This window comes from Callithrix jacchus, chromosome 10 (assembly GCF_049354715.1).
Source record: "Callithrix jacchus isolate 240 chromosome 10, calJac240_pri, whole genome shotgun sequence".
Taxonomy (NCBI): Eukaryota; Metazoa; Chordata; class Mammalia; order Primates; family Cebidae; genus Callithrix; species Callithrix jacchus.
Window position 1 is genome coordinate 53,730,822 of NC_133511.1, and position 24,231 is coordinate 53,755,052.

Here is a 24,231-nt window from a genome sequence, read left to right on the forward strand (position 1 = left end):
AGCCAAATTCTACCAGACACACGGAGAGGAGCTGATAGCATTCCTTCTGAAACTATTCCAAATAATCCAAAAACAGGGAATCCTTCCCAAATCATTTTATGAGACCAACATCATTCTGTTACCAAAACCCGGCAGAGACCCAACAAGAAAAAAAAACTTCAGGCCAACATCCATGATGAACATAGATGCAAAAATCTTTAATAAAATAATGGAAAGCCAATTGCAACAGCACATCAAAAAACTTATCTATCATGATCAAGTTGGATTCATCCCGGGGATGCAAGGCTGGTTCAACATACACAAGTCTATCAACGTAATTCACCACATAAACAGAACCAAAAACAAAAACCACATGATTATCTCGATTGACACAGAGAAGACATTTGACAAAATTCAACAGCCCTTTATGCTAAAAACCCTCAATAAACTCGGTATGGGTGGAACGTATCTCAAAGTCATAAAAGCTATTTACGACAAACCAACAGCCAATATCATACTGAATGAGCAAAAACTGGAAGCATTCCCTTTGAAATCCGGCACTAGACAAGGATGCCCTCTTTCACCACTCCTATTCAATATAGTACTGGAAGTTCTAGCCAGAGCAATCAGGCAAGAAAAAGAAATAAAGGGTATTCAAATAGGAAAGGTGGAAGCCAAATTGTCTCTATTTGCAGACGACATGATAGTATACCTAGAAGACCCCATCGCCTCAGCCCAAAAACTCCTGAAACTGATAAGCAACTTCAGCAAAGTCTCAGGATATAAAATCAATGTGCAAAAATCACAAGCATTCCTATACACCAATAACAGACTTAAAGAAAGCCAAATCAAGAATGAACTGCCATTCACAATTGCTACAAATACAATAAATTACCTAGGAATACAACTCACAAGGAACGTAAGGGACCTTTTCAAGGAAAACTACAAACCACTGCTCAACGAAATCAGAGAGGACACAAACAGATGGAGAAACATTCCATGTTCATGGTTAGGAAGAATTAATATCGTGAACATGGCTATACTGCCCAAAGTAATTTACAGAATCAACGCTATCCTTATCAAGCTACCATTGACTTTCTTCACAGAACTGGAAAAAACCACCATGAATTTCATATGGAACCAAAAGAGAGCCCGCATAGCCAAGTCAATTCTAAGCAAAAAGAACACAGCGGGGGGCATCACACTACCGGATTTCAAACTATACTACCAGGCTACAGTAATCAAAACAGCATGGTACTGGTACCAAAACAGAGATATAGACCAATGGAACAAAACAGAGGCATCAGAGGCAACACAACATATCTACAACCATACAATCTTTGATAAACCTGACAAAAACAAGCAATGGGGAAAGGATTCCATGTTTAATAAATGGTGTTGGGAAAACTGGCTAGCCATGTGCAGAAAGCAGAAACTGGACCCCTTCCTGACACCTTACACTAAAATTAACTCCAGATGGATTAAAGACTTAAACATAAGACCTGGCCATAAAAACCCTCGAAGAAATTCTAGACAAAACCATTCAGGACATAGGACTAGGCAAGGACTTCATGAACAAAACACCAAAAGTATTGGCAACAAAAGCAAAAATAGACAAATGGGACCTAATCATACTCCACAGCTTCTCCATGGCAAAAGAAACAGTCACTAGAGTGAATAGGCAACCAACAGAATGGGAAAAAAATTTTGCAGTCTACCCATCTGACAAAGGGCTGATATTCAGAATTTACAAAGAACTCAAACAGATTTACAGGAAAAAAACAAGCCCATTCAAAAGTGGGCAAAGGATATGAACAGACACTTTACAAAAGAAGACACACAAGAGGCCAACAAATATATGAAAAAATGCTCATCGTCACTGGTCATCAGAGAGATGCAAATCAAAACCACATTGAGATACCATCTCACGCCAGTTAGAAATGCGATCATTAAAAAATCTGGAGACAACAGATGCTGGAGAGGATGTGGAGAAATAGGAACACTTTTACACTGTTGGTGGGAGTGTAAATTAGTTCAACCATTGTGGAAGACAGTGTGGTGATTCCTCAAGGACCTAGAAATAGAAATTTCAATTGACCCAGCAATCCCATTACTGGGTATATATCTAAAGGACTGTAAATCATTCTTCTATAAGGACACATGCACACGAATGTTCATTCCATCACTGTTTACAGTAGCAAAGACCTGGAACCAATCCAAATGTCCATCGATTATAGACTGGATTGGGAAAATGTGGCACATATACACCATGGAATATTATGCAGCAATCAAAAAAGATGAGTTCATGTCGTTTGTAGGGACATGGATGAATCTGGAGAACATCATCCTCAGCAAACTGACACAAGAACAGAAAATGAAATACCGCATATTCTCACTCATAGGTGGGTGATGAAAAATGAGAACACATGGACACAGGGAAGGGAGTACCAAACACTGAGGTCTACTGGGGGGAAGAGGGGAGGGACAGCGTTGGGGGGAGCTGGGGAGGGATAGCCTGGGGAGAAATGCCAAATGTGGGTGAAGGGGAGGAAGGCAGCAAAACACACTGCCATGTGTGTACCTATGCAAATATCTTGCATGTTCTGCATATGAACCCCAAAACCTAAAATGCAATTAAAAAAAAAAGAAAGAAAACCAGCCCAGGAAAAAATAAAATAAATAAAAATAAAAAATAAAAACAAGACAAAAGCAGAATTTAATTCGTTGGTGATTGATGAGTAGTTTCCCAAATAAGCTACTTTAGTTTATACATTGTGCCTTTTTCTGATCTTACATTCTTCCATATACTTCATTGATTGATTCATTGACAGAACCCAGCAGTTATTTGCTCTGCCTGATCCCCTTTCTCCACTCTACCCAACTGACAAACCCCTGTTTAGCCTTCCTCAAATGTCTTCATCTCTTGCCATCTCCTTAGTCTCTGTTCTTTCTCCCTCCCTTGGGGAAACTTTACTCCTCCTTCTATGTCTGTCCACGATGCCATTTGCTAATACTCCACTGTAGAGCTTGCTGTATTATAATACAGTAGCTATTTGCAGATCTGCTCTATCACTCTCTGCTTTGTCAGATAAGGAGCTCATCAGATGGGGTGTCATATTTCTCTTTGTATCTTTGTCTCTTCCCTTTCATGACTCCTACTATGGCATTTGCCATATGGCAAAATGAATGAATAAATAAACAAATGAATGGAGTGGATATAAGTTACATAAGCGCAGGAATTTTTGTCTTTTTTTCCACCAAAATGTATAAATATCCCAAGTGCTTAAAACATTACCTCTTACATAGAAGACTTTAACAAACAATTCATAAACCAGTGCTTTGGCTTACACAGCCGAGAGAAACAGAAGAATGCGCTTGCTGTGTTTCTCAGCATTACAGTATAAATTGTTCGTAGTGGCACCAATATTGTCACAGTCTCTTGCACAGATTAAGATTGAGATCCCTATTTGGTATTTCTGTCATTGAAGAGTTTGGAGTTTGGCAATATAGACCTAGGGTATTCTAATACAGAAAAAGTAGTAATATTGCAAACATATTGCTCATACCTACATAATTTAGATCAGGTAAACTTTTTTTAAGTCTTATTCGTTATATTTCTCTACTAATGAGACACCTGGGATGTGATGAATTCTCTAAGATAGCTTATATGGAATAAAAGTAAAAATACCTTCATTTATTGAATATTTACTATTGGTGCCAAAGTAACTGTTTTGCTATAATGCATTTCCAGTGACATAAAATCTAGCACATTCAATTATATATAATAGTTGTATCTGATAATGATAAACAACTGTGTTATTGGTTTATTTACTATATCATTATTTTAGAGTGTACTGCTCTTGCCATTAAAGTAATGCAAAAGCCACAATTACTTTTGCACTAACCTAATAAATGTGCTGAGCATTTCATTTCTTTGTGTTATCTTCCCGTTCTTTCTTTCTTCTCCCTCCCTACCTCCCTCCCTCCCTCCCTCCCTCCCTTCCTCCCTCCCTTCCTTCCTTCCTTCCTGCTTTTGTTTTTGCTTTGTTGTTTTGTTCTTTGAGACAGAGTCTCGCTCTGTCACCCAGGCTGGAGAGCAGTGGTGTATTGGCGGCTCACTGCAACCTCCACCTCCCATGTTCAAGTGATTCTTCTGTCTCAGCCTCCCGAGTAGCTGGGGTTATAGGTACCCATCACCATGCCCAGTTAATTTTTATATTTTTAGTAGAGATGGGATTTCACCATGTTGCCCAGCTGGTCTTGAACTCCTGACTTCGTGATCCACCCTCCTTGGCCTCCCAAAGTGCTGAGATTACTGATGTGAGCCACTGTGGCCGGCCATCTTCCATTTCTTCATCGGTGTTTTAAAATAGTTTTCAGTATACAGATGTTTCACCTCCTTGTTTAAGTTTATTCCTTAAGCATTTTTTGATGCTAGTATAGACGGAATTATTTTCTTAATTTGTTTTCTGGACAGTTTATAGAAACACTATAGATTTTGTGTTTATTTTGTATCCTGTAACTTTACCAAATTTATTAGTCCTAACAGTTGTTTTTTTTTTTTCTTTTTGAGACGGAGTTTCGCTCTTGTTACCCAGGCTGGAGTGCAATGGTGTGATCTCAGCTCACCGCAACCTCCACCTCCTGGGTTCAGACAATTCTCCTGCCTCAGCCTCCTGAGTAGCTGAGATTACAGGCACACGCCACCATGCACAGCTAATTTTTTGTATTTTTAGTAGAGACGGGGTTTCACCATGTTGACCAGGATGGTCTTGATCTCTTGACCTCGTGATCCACCCGCCTCAGCCTTCCAAACTGCTGGGATTACAGGCTTGAGCCACCAAGTCCTAACAGTTTTTTAATGGAGTTATTAAGGTTTTCCATGTATAAATCATATTGTCAACAAAGGGAGACAATTTTACTTCTTCCTTTCTATTTGGATGCTTTTTGTTTTCTTGCCTAATTGTTTTGGCTAAAACTTCCAGCACTATGTTAAATAGAAGTACTAAAAGTGGGTATCGTTGTCTTGTTCTTGATCTTAGAGGAAAAGCTTTTAATTTCTCACCATTGAGTATGATGTTAGCTGTGGATGTTTAGCATAGTATGATGCTAGCATATGAGTTTTATTGTGTTAAGGAACATCCCTCCTATACCTAATTTATTGACAGTTTTAATGATGAAAGAATGTTGAATTTTCTCAAATGCTTTTTCTGTATCTATTGAGATGATCGTATGTGTTTTTTCCCTCATTCTGTTAATATGGTGAATCACATTAATTGATTTTCCTAGGTGTTACCATCCTTGAATCTCAGGGATAAATCCCATTTGATCATGGTGAATAATCCTTTTAATGCACTGCTGAATTTGGTTTGCTAGCACAGTAGTATACCACATAACAATGTTTTGGTCAATGATGGACCACATATACAATGGTCATCCCAGAGGATTTTAATGGAGCTGAAAAATTCCTATCACCTAGTGATGTCATAGCATGAAGCATTACTCAAGTGTTTGTAGTAAAACTGGCATAAATCCAGTGTATTTCCAGTCATATAAAATATAGTACATACAATTATGGACAACAAAGTATCTATATCTGATAGTGATTACTGATAATGATTAACTACTCTGTTATTGGTTTATTTATTATACTATATCATTATCTTAGAGTGTACTCCTTTTACTTATTTTTTAAAAAGTTAGCTGTAAAACAGCCTCAGGCAGGTGATTCAGGGAGCATTTCAGAAGAAGCCATTGTTATCATAGGAAATGGCAGCTCCATGCATGTTATTGCCCCTGAACACCTTTCAGTGGGACAGGATGTAGAGTTAGAAGACAGCAATATTGATGATCCTGACCCTGTGTAGGCCTGGGCTAATGTATATGTTTGTGTCTTCATTTTTAAAAAAAAAGTTTAAAAAGTAAAAGAAAATTAAATAGAAAAAGCTTATAGAATGGGGATATAAGGAAAGAAAATATATTTGCACAGTTGTACAGTGTGTGTTTTAAGCTAAGTGTTATTTATTTTATTTTTTGAGATGGAGTCTTGCTCTGTTACCCAGGCTGGAGTACAATGGCATGATCTCGGATCATTGCAACCTCTACCTCCTGGATTCAAGCAATTCTCCTGCCTCAGCCTCCCAAGTAGCTGGGATTACAGGCATGCACTACCCTGCCCCACTAATTTTTGTGTTTTTAGTAGAAGAGGGGTTTCACCATGTTGGCCAGGTTGGACTCAAATGCCTGTCCTCAGGTGATCTATGCACCTTGTTCTATAGTGCTCGGACTACAGGCGTGAGCCACCTCACCCAGCCTAAGCTAACTGTTATTAAAAAAGAGGCAAAAAGAAAAAAATTCACTTAAAAGTTTACAAAAAAGAAAAGTTACAGCAAACTAAGGTTAATTTATCATTAAAGAAAAAAATTTGAAAAAATCTAGTGTAGCCTAAGTATACAGTGTTATAAAGTCTACAGTAGTATACAGTAATGTCCCAGGCCTTCACATTCACTCGCCTCTCACTTACTCAAGCAGAGCAACTTCCCATTCTGCAAATTCCATTCATTGTAGGTGCCCTATACAGTTGCACCACTTTTTATTTTTTATACCACATTTTTACTCTACTTTTTAAATGTTTGAGTGTTCAGATTCACAAATATTTACTATTTTGTTACCACTGCATACAGTAGTCAGTACAATTACATGATGTACATGTTTGTAGCCTAGGAGCAATAGGCTATACCACATAGCCTAGGTGTGTAAAAGGCCATACCATGCAGCCTATGTGTGTAATAGGCTATACCACATAGCCTAGATGTGTAAGAGGCTATTCCACATAGCCTAGGTATGTAATAGGCTATACCATCTAGGTTTGTGTAAGTGCACATTATGGTCACACAATGATGAAAGTGTCTAATGATGCATTTTTCAAAACACATATCCATTGTGACTGTTTTGGTGACGATTTTTATCTGGGTTCATCAAGGATATTAGCCTGTAGTCTTCTTTTCCTTGTAGTATCCTTGTATGGCTTTAGTATCAAAGTAGTGCTGGCCTTGGAAATGAGTTTAGAAGTATTTCCTCCTCTTTTTGGAATAATTTGAGAAAGATTGGTATTAGCTCTTCTTTGAATATTTGGTAGAATTCAGCAGTGAAGCTATCTGGTCCTGGGGTTTTTTTGTTGTTGCTTTATTGTCATTGTTGTTTCTCATGGGTGACTTTTGATCACTGATTAAATCTCCTTACTCATTCTTAGACCTGTTTGTCTATGTCTTCATGATTCAGTCTTGGCAGGTGATATGTTGCCAAGAATTCATCTATTTCTTCTAGGTTATTCAATTCGTTGATACATAATTTTTCAATATAGTCTTTTATGATCTTTTGTATTTCTGTAATATCAGTTGTAATATCTTCTCTTTCATTTCAGATTTTGAGTCTTCTCTCTTTTTTCTTAGTGTAGCTAAGGGTTTGTCAATTTTGCTTTTCTTTTCAAAAAACCCAACTGTTAGTTTTGTTGATCTTTTCTATTATTTTTCTAGTCTTTATTTAATTTACTTCCATTCTGGTCTTTGTTATTTTCTTACTTATGCTAACTTTGGGCTCAGTTTGTTCTCTCTTTCCAGTTCCTTGAGGAATAACATTAGGTTATTTGCTGATAAGTCTTCTTTTTTTTTTTTTTTGGAGACTCTGTCTTGCCTTGTCACCCAGGCTGGAGTGCAGTGACACAGCCTAGGCTCACTGCAACTTCTGCTTCCTGCGTCAAATGATTCTCCCACTTCAGCCTCCTGAGTAACGGAGATTACAGGCACCTGCCACCATCCCCAGCTAATTGTTTAGTAGAGACTGGGTTTTGCCATGTTGGCCAGGCATATCTGGAACTCCTGACCTCAGGTGAGCCACCCACCTCAGCGTCCCAAAATGCTGGGGTTACAGGTGTAAACCACCATGTCTGGCCCCTTTCTTCTTTTATGATGTAGGAGTTTATTGCTATAAACTTTCCTCTTAGAATTATTTTTGTTACATCTCATAAATTACATTATGCTATGTTTTTAGTTTCATTTACCTCAAGATATTTTTTAATTTCCCTTTTCAATTTATTCTTTGACCTAACGGTTGTTCAGAGTATGTTGTTTATTTTCCACATATTTGATTTTTCCAAAATTCCTTCTGTTACTAATTTCTAGTTTTATATCATCATGATTAATAAAGATACTTTCCATAGATAGGATTTCAGTCTTCTTAAATTTGTTAAGACTTGTTTTGTGGCCTAACATATGATCTATCCAGGAGAATGTTCTGTGTGCATTGGAGAAAAATGTATATTCTATTCCTGTTGAATGAAATGTTCTGTATATGTCTGTTAGATCCATTTTGTTCAAAGTGTAGTTCAAGTTGAATGTTTCCTTATTTATTTTCTGTCTGTCTGATCTGTCTATTACTGAAAGTTGGATATTGAGGTCTTCTGCTATTACTGTATTGCAGTCTGTCTCACCCTTCAGATATTTTAATATTTGCTTTATATATTTAAGTGCTCCAAGATTGGGCACAAATATATAGAAGTTATATCCTCTTGATGAATTGACTCCTTTATTATTATATAATGATCTTCTTTGTCTCTTTTTTACGGTTTTTTACTTAATATATATTCTGTCTGATATAAATATAAGTAACCCCTGTTCTTCTTTGGTTTACATTTGAATGGACTATCTTTTTCCATCCCTCTACTTTCAGTCTTTATGTGTCCTCAAAAGTGAACTGAATCTCTTGTAGGCAGAACATAGTTGGGTCTTTTTTGTTCTAACCATTCAGCCACTCTTTGCCCTTTGATTGGAGAATTTAATTCATTTATGTTCACAGTATTTATTGATAAGTAGGGACTTACTGCTGCCATTTAATTAATGGTTTCCTGTTTGTTTTGTGGATCCTCTGTTCTTTTCTTCCTTTCTTCCTATTGTGCTTTGATGGTTTTCTGTCAACATTAAAAGTTTCTGTTAGAAACTTTTTTCAAATAATTAGATATTTTAATCCAAATGTATCAGGCATTGTGCTCACTACTTTTCATATATTATCTTTTAATTGTCACTACTTTATTGGAAACATTTATTATCCCTGTTTCACAGATGAAAATTGAGGCTCAATTGTAGTCATTTGTCAAGGTCACTACTAACAAGATGACCTAGAATTTGAGTCTAAGTCTGTCTGAACCTCTGCTCTTAGGCCTCTCAATAACATCAATGTTTTGCAAATTTGAGTGGGTCTTAGTGGAATTTATCCCTGACCAGAGACACACACATCTTTTCTCAATCATTTCAAACAAAACACTTTCTTGCCCTTTAACTTTCCTGATCTTGAATGTTCTGAGATTCCTTCCTTTAAAGGGATTTGTAGTTTGCAGGCTGAACTTAGTCAAAACAACACATTAGGTCAAATGTGAGCTTCTCCCCTTCCCCCTGCTTAATTGCATCTGATGAGTAGTCCTTTCAGACATTTAATTCCAGGCACTTAGCTGTCTCTTGCATTTGCTTCCAGTGATCATGGTCTCTGAAGTTTAAGTGTATGTTTTCCCAGTGAACTTTTGTGCACTTTGAAAACTGCATTCTGTTCTCTCTTATTAAATTCCAGCTTTCATGACTAATATGCGATGATAGCTCCAGAAAGGTGTATCTGATAAATTAAAATAGGCAGAGTCTTCCACTTACAAATTACTTCAGGATAGGACTCAGATACCTGCCCATAGAATTGCCTCATAAATGCTAGTATAAAATGTATTCAAGCTTTTACAATTTCAGCTTGTCATTGGCTTAGGGGACGATTGTCTTGGTGTATCTTCATAGGTTTCTGAGCTCCTAGGCTATTTCATGAAATGAGGCTGTAGATTTATGATTCAGTGGAAAAAAATGTGTGACTACATCTCTAACTTGCTTTGGAAAAAGAAGCAGATAGGATGTTTTTCTTTCCCTGCCTTGTACATACATGTAAATTAGTGACTCATTGTCAGTGCCTCTGAGTCAGGGGACAGTAATTTCAGAATCGCAGGTTTGATGATTATTTGCTTTGGATATCAAATGTTTGTATTAGAACAGAGACACGTTCCAAAAAACTTACTGCCCAGAGACCCAAATTCACTAGAGGCTTTCTAGATGTCAGGAAGGTTTTTTTTGTTTGTTTGTTTTTGTTTTTTTAATAAAGTGGAGGCATGTGTGGGTCTGTGCCATATTCACAGCCATAAAAGAAAGTGAAGAGTGTTAAGTGCGACTTTTCAGGGAAAGGGGCATAAAGACTCTGATTATTATTTCTGAAGGAGTAAATATTTTAGTAGAAAAAGAAACTTCTTTGAACCAACTCTTTCTAAGTTTCTTGGCATATTTTAATATTCTGAGTAACAGCTGAAACTACATTAACCTTTGTTCTAATTGGAAGCATCTGTGACTTGAGGAATTAGAATTTTCAGATTCTGAAGTGATATTCTATTTTGACAGAGGTGTCAATTTCAGCTGAAAGTTCCATCTATCTGGCCTTTTTTCCCACTCTTGATTATGAAATGCTCAGTTAGCTAATGATGTGATGGAGGTTCAGAACCTTTTTCATCAGCTTTTCCATGTACTCATGATTTTTTGTGAAAATTGCACTTACTTCTTCAGCTATTTACATAGCTTATCAGTATTCTTCTTACTCAAGGAGAATAGATGGAGAAACTCTTTCAGCCCTTGGAACTCAACTCAAACAATTATTTTCTGCCAAAAAATATCTCACAATCAACAAAGAGTCTAGAGCAATATCTGAGATTTGCAAATTCCATGAAGTAAAAAATAGTACAAACAATTAGAAACCTATTTTAGTTTTTCTCTGTGTTAATAGAAGCCTGTCTTCTGCAGGGCTTAGTGTTTTACAGTCATCACCTGAAACTTCAACAAGAAAGGCAGAAAGTCACAATGGTTTTTTCCCTGAGTTCCCCTACCACTTTGGCAACTTACCTCAGTGATATTATCTCATCTTACTGAGCCTTGCTAATCTCAGATGTAAATAGGAACAACAATATGTACCTCCCAGACTTGTGGCAGTGAGTAAATGGTGTAGCATTTGTAAAATGTTCCCTGTAGGAGCTAAATAAATGTTGGCTTCTTTTTTCTTTCTTTCTTACTTTTTACATATGGCAACTCTGGCAATAATGACATAACTTGCCTCAGTAAAAAGATCAGGTCTTCAAGGAGACAAGACCAGGCCTGAGGTTTGCTGGTTTAACACTTTTAAGTCTCCCTCTGTAGAGTTTGGCAGAGTGAATTGTAGACTACCAAAAAAGTCATGAACAGCAAAAGACTGTGGGTTATATATAGTCAACCACCCTGACCCTCTTCCCCCACTGGATACCAAAATCCACAGATGCTCAAGTCCCTGATATAAAATGGTATAGTATTTGCATATAACATACATATCCTATAATATACTTTAAATCATCTCTAGATTACTTACAGTACATAATACAATGTAAATTCTATGTAAATAGTTGTTACAAGACTTGGAACCAACCCAAATACCCATTCATGATACACTGGATAAAGAAAATGTGGCACATATACATAATGAAATACTATGCAGCTATGAAAAATAATGAGATCATGTCCTTTGCAGGGTCATGGATGAAGCTGGAAGCCATAATTCTCAGCAAACTAATACAGAAACAGAAAACCAAACTCCACATGTTCTCACTCATAAGTGGAAGTTGAACAATGAGAACACATGGATACAGGGAGGGAAACATCACACACTCGGGCCTGTCGGAGGGTGGGAGGCAAGCATTAGGACAAATACCTAATACATGTGGGGCTTAAAACCTAGATGATGGGTTGATAGGTGCAGCAAACCACCATGGCACATGTATAACTACATAACAATGCATTCTGCACATGTATGCTGCAACTTTAAGTTAAAAAAAAAAGAAGAAAGAAAAAAAATAGTTGTTAAACTACATTTTAAATTTGCATTATTGATTATTGTTGTTTTCTAATTGGCCCTTTTTTCTTAATTTTTTTGGAGACAGAGTCTCATTCTGTCACCCAGGCTGGAGTGCAATGACATGGTCTTGGCTCACTGCAACCTCTACCTCCCAGGTGCAAGCAGTTGTCCTGCCTCAGCCTCACATGTAGCTGGGACTACAAGCACATGCCACCATCCCCAGCTAATTTTTGTATTTTTAGTAGAGATGGGTTTTGCCATGTTGGCCAGGCTTGTCTTGAACTCCTGACCTCAGGTGATCTACCCACCTCATCCTCCCAAAGTGCTGAGATTACAAGTGTGAGCCACCATGCCTGGCTTGTTTTCCTAATATTTTCAATTCACAGTAGGTTGAATCCAAGATGTAAAACCTGTGGATATGGAGGGCCAACTGTAAGCTACTTCACAGATACTCTGTGTTGGTACCAGGATTTTAATTAATAACTATACAGGGAAAGGACTCCAAATAATGCCACTAAGAGGATGAGCTTGACTTTCTATGGTAGGCACTGAGCAAATGTAGTTTTGAAATTAGTAGACTGGATCTACAGATCAGTGAGTTTTTGACAGTGAAAAGGAAAATAATAATAATTGTGTCAAGACACAGGAGAACCAGAGTATGTGGTTGTCCTGTCCATGAACCATAGCATGAAATTCTGTATCTCTTGGAGAAGGAGTGACATTCATACCTTTAACAAACATTTCTTAAATTCCATCTGAAAATTTATAGAGAGGCTCCTTTACAACTGACTTTGTACATGTATTATTTTATTTAATACTCACACCAGCTTAGTGAGATAAATTTAATGATTATAGCTCCATTTTAATAATGAGAAATAGAGATTCGTTGGAGTTAAATAATTTGCCAAGGTTGCACAATAAATAAGTGTTGGGGGAAGATCCAAGATGGCCGTTTAGGAGCAGCTCAGGATTACAGCTCCCAGTGAAAGCTCAGAAGGTGAGTGGATGCCTCATTTCCAGATGGATCTTTATTGCCCACAGACCAGGAGATTTCCAGGTGGAGGAGCCCCACGGGTCGCCAGCATGGCTGTTTTGGCCAGCGCAGCTGTTTTGTCAGTGCCCCAGTGCAGCTGCTCTCCATACAAAATACACTGGTCTGATTGCCCTTTTAAGCTGGTGATTGGAGCTCCTGGAAGGCAGAGTCACCGATTCATCTGATTAAACAGGGGACTGAAACAGGGAGCCAGGCCAGGAGATTCCCAGGCAGCACCATTGTTTCAGCCAGCACAGTGGGTCGCCACACAGAAAATCACACTGATCCCAGTGCCTTTTCAGCAGTCGACTGGAACACCTGAGAGAGAGTCAACCATTCAATTTAAAAAAACAAAGGCTCTGAGGCAGGGAGCTGGGTTATCAGGCTCGGCAGGTACCACCCCACCACACACACAAAAAAAACAGCAATTGGAAATGCTCTGCGTTGAGAGTTTCACGGCAAGCAGAGCTGAACCCGGGACAGTCCAGCTCTATGGGGGAGGGGCGTCCACCATTACTGAGGCAATCCACCCCTATGGAGGTAGTCCACCATTGCTGAGGCAGCCCGCTGTTGCTGAGGCAACCCACCATTACAGAGAGAGTCTGCCATTACGGAGCTGGGCCACCATTGCTGAGGCAGTTCTAACCACACCCATATAAACAGGACTGCAGGGAAGTTACACCACAGCAGGACAGAGCCCACAGCAGCTCAGCAAAGCCTCTGTAGGCAGACAATGACTAGGCTGCCTCCTTGCTCGGCAGGGCAGCCCTGAAAAAAAATGCAGTAGCACAACAGAAACTCATAAATAAAGCCTAACTCCCCAGGACAGAGCACCTGGGGAAAAAAAAGGGGGTTTATGAGTTCTGCTGAAGCAGACTTAAACGTACCTGCCCAGCAGCTCTGAATGAACATTGGAGCTCACAGCTCAGCACTTGAGCTCCTATAAAAGACAGACTGTCTCCTCAAGCAGCTCCTTGACCCCTGTATATCCAAAGAGTCACCTCACAAAGGACTGATCAGATTGACATTTGGCAGGCATCATTCTGGGATAATGACAGCAGAAGAAGAAACTGGTAGCATTCCTTACTGTTCTGCAGCTGCTGTAGGTGATCCCCAGGCAAGCAGGGCCTGGAATGAACCTCAGCAGTCCTACAGCAGAGGGGCTAGACTGTTAGAAGGAAAACTAAGAAACAGAAATAACTTTATCATCAACAAACTAGACATCTACTCAGAGACCCAATCTGAAAATCAGCAACTACTAAGAGGACAGGTGGATAAATCCACAAAGATGGGAAGAAACCAATGCAAAAAGGAGGAAAAAACCTTAAACCAGAACACCTGTCCTCCTACAAGGGATGATAACTCCTCACCAGCAAGGAAACAAGGCTGGATGGAGAATGAGTGTGATGAAATGACAGAATCAGACTTCAGAAGGTGGGTAATGAGACACTTCTGTGAGCTAAAAGAACATGTTCTAACCCAATGCAAAGAAATTAAGAACTTGGAAAAAGATTTGACAAAATGCTAATGAGAATGGACAACTAAGAGAGGAATATAAGTGAATCGATGGAGCTGAAAAACACAACATGAGAACTTTGTGAAGCATGCACAAATTTTCACAGCCAAATTGACCAAGCAGAAGAAAGGATATCAGAGGTGGAAGATCAACTCAATGAAATAAAAGGGAAGGCAAGATTAGAGAAAAAAGCATAAAAAGGAATGAACAAAGTCTCCAAGAAATATGGGACTATGTGAAAAGACCTAATCTACGTTTGATAGATGTACCTGAATGTGATGAAGAGAATGAATCCAAGCTGGAAAATACTCTTCAGCTTATTATCCAGGAAAACTTCCCCAAGCTAGCAAGGCAGGCCAATATTCAAGTCCAGGAAATACAGAGAACACCACAAAGATATTCCTCAAGAAGAGCAACCCCAAGGCACATAATCGTCAGATTCACCAGGGTTGAAATGAAGGAGGAAATGCTAAGGGCAGCCAGAGAGAAACGTCGGGTTACCCACAAAGGGAAGCCCATCACACTCACAGCAGAAACCCTACAAGCCAGAAGAGAGTGGGGCCAATATTCAACATCCTTAAAGAAAAGAACTTTCAACCCAGAATTTCATATCCAGCCAAACTGAGCTTCATAAGTGAAGGAAAAATAAAATCTTTGCAAACAAGTAAGTACTCAGAGATTTCATTACCACCAGGCCTGCTTTACAAGAGCTCCTGAAAGAGGCACTACACACAGAAAGGAACAACCAGTACCAGCCACTCCAAAAACATACCAAATGGTAAAGAGCACCAACACAATGAAGAATCTGCATCAACTAATGGGCAAAACAGCCAGCTAGCATCAAAATGGCAGTAGCAAATTCACACATAACAATATTAACCCTAAATGCAGATGGACTAAATGCCCCAATCAAAAGACATGGACTGGCAAATTGGATAAAAAGCCAAAACCCATCGGTGTGCTATATTCAGAAAACCCATCTCACACGCAAGGATACACAAGGCTCAAAATAAAGGGATGGAGGAAGATTTACCAAGCAAATGGAGAGCAAAAAAAAATGTAGGAGTTTCAATTCTCATCTCTGATAAAATAGACTTTAAAGCAACAAAGATCAAAAGAGACAAAGAAGGTCATTTCATAGTGGTAAAAGGATCAATGCAACCAGGAGAGCTAACGATCCTAAATATATATGGACCCAATACAGGAGCACCAAGATACATAAGGCAAATTCTTAACAACTTAGGAAGAGACCTAGACTCCCACACAATAATAGTGGGAGACTTTAACACCCCATTGTCAATATTAGACAGATGAACCAGACAGAAAATTAACAAGGATATCCAGGGCTTGAACTCAGACCTGGAGCAAGCAAACCTGATAGACATTTACAGAACTCTCCACCCCAAATCCACAGAATATACATTCTTCTCAGCGCCACATCACACCTACTCTAAAATAGACCACACAATTGGAAGTAAATCACTCCTCAGCAAATGCAAAAGAACAGAAATCATAACAAACAGTCTCTCAGACCACAGTGCAATCAAGTTAGAACTCAGAATTCAGAAACTAACTCAGAACCGCACAGCTTCATGGAAATTGGACAACTGGCTCTTGAATGTTGACTGGATAAACAATGAAATGAAAACAGAAATAAAGATGTTCTTTGAAACCAATGAGAATGAAGACACAACATACCAGAATCTCTGGGACACATTTAAAGCAGTCTCTAGAGGAAAATATATAGCAATAAGTGCCCACATGAGAAGAAAGGAGAGATCCAAAATTGACACCCTATCATCAAAATTGAAAGAGCTAGAGGAGAAAGATTAAAAAAACTCAAAACCTAGCAGAAGACAAGAAATAACTAGGATCAGAGCAGAACTGAAGGAGATAGAGACACAAAAAACCCTTCAAAAAAATCAATAAATCCAAGAGCTGGTTTTTTGAAAAGATCAACAAAATAGACAGACCACTAGCCAGATTGATAAAAAACAAAAGAGAGAATAACCAAATAGATGCAATAAAAAACGATAAAGGGGAAATCACCACAGATTCCACAGAAATTCAAACCATCACCAGAGAATATTACAAACAACTCTATGCACATAAACTAGTAAACCTGGAAGAAATGGATAAAGTCCTGGACACTTGTGTCCTCCCAAGCCTAAACAAGGAGGAGGCCAAAACTATGAATAGACCAATAACAAGGTCTGAAGTTGAGGCAGCAATTAAGAGCCTATTGATGGAACGTATCTTAAAATAATAAAAGCTATTTATGACAAACCAAAGCAATCAGGCAAGAAAAAGAAGTAAAGGGTATTGAAATAGGAAAGGAGGAAGCCAAATTTTCTCTATTTGCAGATGACATGATTGTATATCTAGAAGACCCCATCATCTCAGCCCAAAATCTCCTGAAACTGATAAGCAACTTCAGCAAAGTCTCAGGATACAAAATCAACGCGCAAAAATCACAAGGATTCCTATACACCAATAGCAGACGTAAAGAGAGCCAAATCAAGAATGAACTACTGAGAACAACCCAGGATTGGAACTCTCCTTGAATCCGTGGAGAGGTGAGTCAGAGCTGCATTTCCAGACTGATCTTAGTTGCCCACAGAACAGGGAAATTCCCGAGTATAAAGGAGACGCGGGACGCCAGGCAGTACCTCTGCCTGGCGAAGCCGGCAGCCGGGGTGGCGGCAGCCGGCCCTACCCAGCGCTCCCCACAGGGCGCGCTTGTCCGGGTGCCCTGTTGAACTGGCAACCTGAGACTTGAGAGGGCTGAACTTGAGACTGAACAAGACTTGGACAGTGGGCCAACCCAGGGGATTGCAGGGACAGAGCATTTAGGCTAGCAGTGGGACGAACAAAACCGCAATTTCAAATGATCCCCGTCGAGACGGTCCGAGACGCTCTGTGGGGGAGGGGCGTCCACCATTACCGAGGCAACCCGCCCCAACTGAGATACACGCCCACTGCTGACGCAGCCAGCCGTTGCCGAGGCAACCCGTCCCTACTGAGATACACGCCCACTGCTGATGCAGCCTGCCGTTGCTGAGGCAACCAACTACAACAGAGAGACTCCGCCACAGGGTGTGGCGGAAACCACACCAGAACAGCAGAGCCTGCAGCAACAGGGCGAACCACACAACAGCAGGGCGGAGCCTCGGCAGGCAAACAGTGGCTAGTCTGCCTCCTAGCTGGGCAGGACACCTCAAAAGATATCCAAAAATAAAGCCAGAACCCCCTAACACAGAGCATTTGAGAAAAAAAGGGTTTTCTTAATGAGCTCTGTTGCAGCAGAATCAAACATAGCAGCCTAACAGCCCTGAATGAACAACAGAGCTCACAGCTCAGCAATTGAGCTCCTATAAAGTACAGACTGTCTCCTCAAGCAGCTCCCTGACCCCTCTATATCCAAAAGACTGACATTTGGCAGGCATCATCCTGGGACAAAGATAGCAGAAAAAGAAACTGGTAGCATCCCTCACTGTGCCACAGCTGCTAGAGGTGCACCCCAGACAAGCAGGGCCTGGAGTGGACCTCAGCAGTCTTACACCGAAGGGGCTAGACTGGTAGAAGGAAAACCAAGTAACAGAAATACTTCATCATCAACAATCTGGGTGTCCACTCAGAGACCCAATTGAAAAGTCAGCAACTACACAGACGACAAGCGGATAAATCCACAAAGATGGGAAGAAACCAGCAAAAAAAGGAGGAAAACACCCGAAACCAGAACACCTCACCTCCTAAAAAGAACCAAAACTCCTCACCAGCAACGGAACCAAGGTGGACGGAGAATGACTGTGACGAAATGACGGAATTAGACTTCAGAAGGTGGATAATGAGAAACTTTTGTGAGCTAAAAGAACATGTATTAAATCAATGCAAAGAAACTAAGGAACTTGAAAAAAGATATGAGGAAATGATAACAAGAATGGATAACGTAGAGAGGAATATGAATGAATTAAAGGAGCTCAAAAACACAATACAAGAACTTCGCGAAGAATGCACAAGTTTCAATAGCCGAATTGACCAAGCAGAAGAAAGAATATCTGAAGTCGAAGACCAACTCAATGAAATAAAATGAGAAACCAAGATTAGAGAAAAAAGGGCAAAAAGGAATGAACAAAGTCTCCAAGAAATGTGGGACTATGTGAAAAGAACTAACCTACGTTTGATAGGTGTACCAGAAGGGGACGAAGAGAATGAATCCAAGCTGGAAAATACTCTTCAGGACATCATCCAGGAAAATTTCCCCCACCTAGCAAGACAGCCCAACACTCAAATGCAGGAAATACAGAGAACACCACAAAGATATTCCTCAAGAAGAGCAACCCCAAGGCACATAATCTTCAGATTCAACAAGGCTGAAATGAAGGAGAAAATACTAAGAGCAGCCAGAGAGAAAGGTTGGGTCACCCACAAAGGGAAGCCCATCAGATTCACAGCAGATCTCTCAGCAGAAACACTACAAGCCAGAAGAGAGTGGGGGCCAATATTCAACATTCTTAAAGCAAAGAACTTTCAACCCAGAATTTCATATCCAGCCAAACTGAGCTTCAGAAGTGAAGGAAAAATAAAATCCTTTGCGAACAAGCAAGTACTCAGAGATTTTGTCACCACCAGGCCTGCTTTACAAGAGCTCCTAAAAGAGGCACTACACATAGAAAGGAACAACCAGTACCAGCCATTCCAAAATCACACTAAATGCTAAAGAGCATCAACATAATGAAGAATCTACAACAACTAACAGGCAAAACAGCCACTTAGCATCAAAATGGCAGTATCAAATTCACACATAACAATATTAACCTTAAATGTAAATGGACTAAATGCACCAATCAAAAGACACAGACAGGCAAATTGGATAAAAATCAAAAACCCATCAGTGTGCTGTATCCAGGAAACCCATCTCACATGCAAGGATACACAAAGGCTCAAAATAAAGGGATGGAGGAAGATTTACCAAGTAAATGGAGAGCAAAAAAAAGCAGGAGTTGCAATTCTCATCTCTGATAAAATAGACTTTAAAGCAACAAAGATCAAAAGAGACAAAGAAGGCCATTACATAATGGTAAAAGGATCGATACAACAAGAAGAGCTAACGATCCTGAACATATATGGACCCAATGCAGGAGCACCCAGATACATAAGGCAAGTTCTTAATGACTTACAAAGAGACTTAGACTCCCACACAATAATAGTGGGAGACTTTAACACTCCACTGTCAATATTAGACAGATCAACCAGACAGAAAATCAACAAGGATATCCAGGGCTTGAACTCAGACCTGGAGCAAGCAAACCTGATAGACATTTACAGAACTCTCCACCCCAAATCCACAGAATACACATTCTTCTCAGCACCACATCACACCTACTCTAAAATTGACCACATAATTGGAAGTAAAGCACTGCTCAACAAATGCAAAACAACTGAAATCATAACAAACAGCCTCTCAGACCATAGTGCAATCAAGTTAGAACTCAGAATACAGAAACCGACCCAGAACCGCACAGCTTCATGGAAACTGAACAACTGGCTCTTGAATGTTGACTGGGTAAACAATGAAATGAAGACAGAAATAAAGAAGTTCTTCGAAACCGATGAGAATGAAGACACAACATGCCAGAACCTCTGGGACACATTTAAAGCAGTCTCTAGAGGAAAGTATATAGCAATAAGTGCCCATATGAGGAGAATGGAGAGATCCAAAATTGACACCCTATCGTCAAAATTGAAAGAGCTAGAGGAGCAAGATCAAAATAACTCAGAACCCATCAGAAGACAAGAAATAACTAAGATCAGAGCTGAACTGAAGGAGATTGAGACACGAAAAACCCTTCAAAAAATCAATAAATCCAAGAGCTGGTTTTTTGAAAAGATCAACAAAATAGACAGACCACTAGCCAGATTGATTAAAAAGAAAAGAGAGAACAACCAAATAGATGCAATAAGAAATGATAAAGGGGAAATCACCACAGATTCCACAGAAATTCAAACCATCATCAGAGAATATTACAAACAACTCTATGCACATAAACTAGTAAACCTGGAAGAAATGGATAAATTCCTGGACTCCTGTGTCCTCCCAAGCCTAAACCAGAAGGAAGCTGAAACTATCAATAGACCAATAACAAGGGCAGAAGTCGAGGCAGCAATTAAGAGCCTACCACTCAAAAAAAAAAAAAAAGCCCAGGTCCAGACGGATTCACAGCTGAATTCTACCAGACACACAAAGAGGCTGTACCATTCCTTCTAAAACTATTTCAAACAATCCAAAAAGAGGGAAGCCTTCCCAAATCATTTTACGAGACCAACATCATTCTGATACCAAAACCCGGCAGAGACCCAACAAGAAAAGAAAACTTCAGGCCAATATCCATGATGAACATAGATGCAAAAATCTTCAATAAAATATTGGCAAGCCGATGGCAACAGCAAATCAAAAAACTTATTTATCATGATCAAGTAGGATTCATCCCGGGGATGCAAGGCTGGTTCAACATATGCAAGTCTATCAACGTAATTCACCACATAAACAGAACCAAAAACAAAAACCACGTGATTATCTCAATTGACGCAGAGAAGGCATTTGACAAAATTCAACAGCCCTTTATGCTAAAAACCCTCAATAAACTCGGTATCGATGGAACGTATCTCAAAGTAATAAAAGCTATTTATGACAAACCAACAGCCAATATCATACTGAATGGGCAAAAACTGGAAGCATTCCCTTTGAAATCTGGCACTAGACAAGGATGCCCTCTTTCACCACTCCTATTCAATATAGTACTGGAAGTTCTAGCCAGAGCAATCAGGCAAGAAAAAGAAATAAAGGGTATTCAAATAGGAAAGGTGGAAGCCAAATTGTCACTATTTGCAGACGACGTGATAGTATACCTAGAAGACCCCATCGCCTCAGCCCAAAAACTCCTGAAACTGATAAGCAACTTCAGCAAAGTCTCAGGATATAAAATCAATGTGCAAAAATCACAAGCATTCGTCTACACCAATAACAGACTTAAAGAAAGCCAAATCAGGAACGAACTGCCATTCACAATTGCTACAAAAGGAATAAAATACCTTGGAATACAACTCACAAGGAACGTAAGAGACCTCTTCAAGGAGAACTACAAACCACTGCTCAATGAAATCAGAGAGGACACAAACAGATGGAGAAACATTCCATGTTGATGGTTAGGAAAAATCAATATAGTGAAAATGGCTATACTGCCCAAAGTAATTTACAGAATCAATGCTATCCCCATCAAGCTACCATTGACTTTCTTCACACAACTGGAAAAAACCACCATGAATTTCATATGGAACCAAAAGAGAGCCCGCATAGCCAAGTCAATTCTAAGCAAAAAGAACACAGCGGGGGGCATCACACTACCGGATTTCAAACTATACTACAAGGCTACAGTAATCAAAACAGCATGGTACTGGTACCAAAACAGAGATATAGACCAATGGAACAAAACAGAGGCACCGAAGGCAACACAACATATCTACAACTATACAATCTTTGATAAACCTGACAAAAACAAGCACTGGGGAAAGGATTCCCTGTTTAACAAACGGTGTTGGGAAAACTGGCTAGCCATGTGCAGAAAGCAGAAACTGGACCCCTTCCTGACACCTTACACTAAAATTAACTCCAGATGGATTAAAGACTTAAACATACGACCTGGCACCATAAAAACCCTAGAAGGAAACCTAGGCAAAACTATCCAGGACGTAGGAGTTGGCAAGGACTTCATGAACAAAACACCAAAAGCATTGGCAACAAAAGCCAAAATAGACAAATGGGACCTAATGAAACTTCACAGCTTCTGCACAGCAAAAGAAACAGTCACTAGAGTGGATCGGCAACCAACAGAATGGGAAAACATTTTTGCAGTTTACCCATCTGACAAAGGGCTGATATCCAGAATTTACAAAGAACTGAAGCAGATTTACAGGAAAAAAACAAACAAGCCCATTCAAAAGTGGGCAAAGGATATGAACAGATACTTTACAAAAGAAGACATATATGAGGCCAACAGTCATATGAAAAAATGCTCATCGTCACTGGTCATCAGAGAGATGCAAATCAAAACCACATTGAGATACCATCTCATGCCAGTTAGAATGGCGATCATTAAAAAATCTGGAGACAACAGATGCTGGAGAGGATGTGGAGAAAAGGGAACACTTTTACACTGTTGGTGGGAGTGTAAATTAGTTCAACCATTGTGGAAGACAGTGTGGCGATTCCTCAAGGCCTTAGAAATAGAAATTCCATTTGACCCAGCAATTCCATTACTGGGTATATATCCAAAAGACTATAAATCGTTCTACTATAAGGACACATGTACACGAATGTTCATCGCAGCACTGTTTACAATATCAAAGACCTGGAATCAACCCAAACTCCCATTGATAATAGACTGGAAAAATGTGGCACACATACACCATGGAATATTATGCAGCAATCAGAAATGATGAGTTTGTGTCATTTGTAGGGACATGGATGAATCTGGAGAACATCATCCTCAGCAAACTGACACAAGAACAGAAAAACCCTAGGAGAAAATCTAGGCAAAACCATTCAGGACATGGGTGTAGGCAAGGACTTTATGACCAAAACACTAAAAGCATTGGCAACAAAAGCCAAAATAGACAAATGGGACCTAATCAAACTCCACAGCTTCTGCACGGCAAAAGAAACAGTCATTAGAGTGAATCAGCAACCAACAGAATGGGAAAACATTTTTGCAGTTTACCCATCTGTCAAAGGGCTGATATCCAGAATTTACAAAGAACTCAAACAGATTTACAAGAAAAAAACAAACTCATTCAAAATTGGGCAAAGGATATGAACAGACACTTAACAAAAGAAGACATACATGAGGCCAACAAACATATGAAAAAATGCTCATCATCACTGGTCATTAGAGAAATGCAAATCAAAACTACATTGAGATACCATCTCACGCCAGTTAGAATGGCGATCATTAAAAAATCTGGAGACAACAGATGCTGGAGGGTATGTGGAAAAATAGGAACACTTTTACACTGCTGATGGGAGTGTAAATTAGTTCAACCATTGTGGAAGACAGTGTGGCGATTCCTCAAGGACCTAGAAATAGAAATTCCATTTGACCCAGCAATCCCATTACTGGGTATATATCCAAAGGTTTATAAATCATTCTCCTATAAGGACACATGCACATGAACATTCACTGCAGCACTGTTTACAATAGCAAAGACCTGGAACCAACCCAAATGCCCATTGATGATAGACTGGACAGGGAAAATGTGGCACATATACACCACGGAATATTATGCAGCCATCAAAAACAATGAGTTCATGTCCTTTGTAGGGACATGGATGAACCTGGAGACCATCATTTTCAGCAAACTGACACAATAACAGAAAATGAAATACCACGTGTTCTCACTCATAGGCAGGTGTTGAACAATGAGAACACATGGACACAAGGAGGGGAGCACTACACACACTGGGGTCTGTTGGGGGCAATAGCGGAGGGACAGTGGGGGGTGGGGAGTTGGGGAGAGATAGCATTGGGAGAAATGCCAGATATAGGTGAAGGGGAGGAAGGCAGCAAATCACACTGCCAAGTGTGTACTTATGTAACTATCTTGCATGTTCTTCCCATGTACCCCAAAACCTAAAATGCAATTTAAAATAAATAAATAAAAATTATAAATAAATAAGGGTTGCATCTAGGCTCTGAAC

The 24,231-nt window shown here is 39.6% G+C and overlaps 1 protein-coding gene across 11 annotated transcripts in view; it reads left to right on the plus strand.

Moving 5' to 3' along the window:
- The window catches only part of ME3 (malic enzyme 3), a 220,742-nt gene that overhangs the window by 119,942 nt on the left and 76,569 nt on the right, over nucleotides 1-24,231 (plus strand). The window lies entirely within an intron of this gene.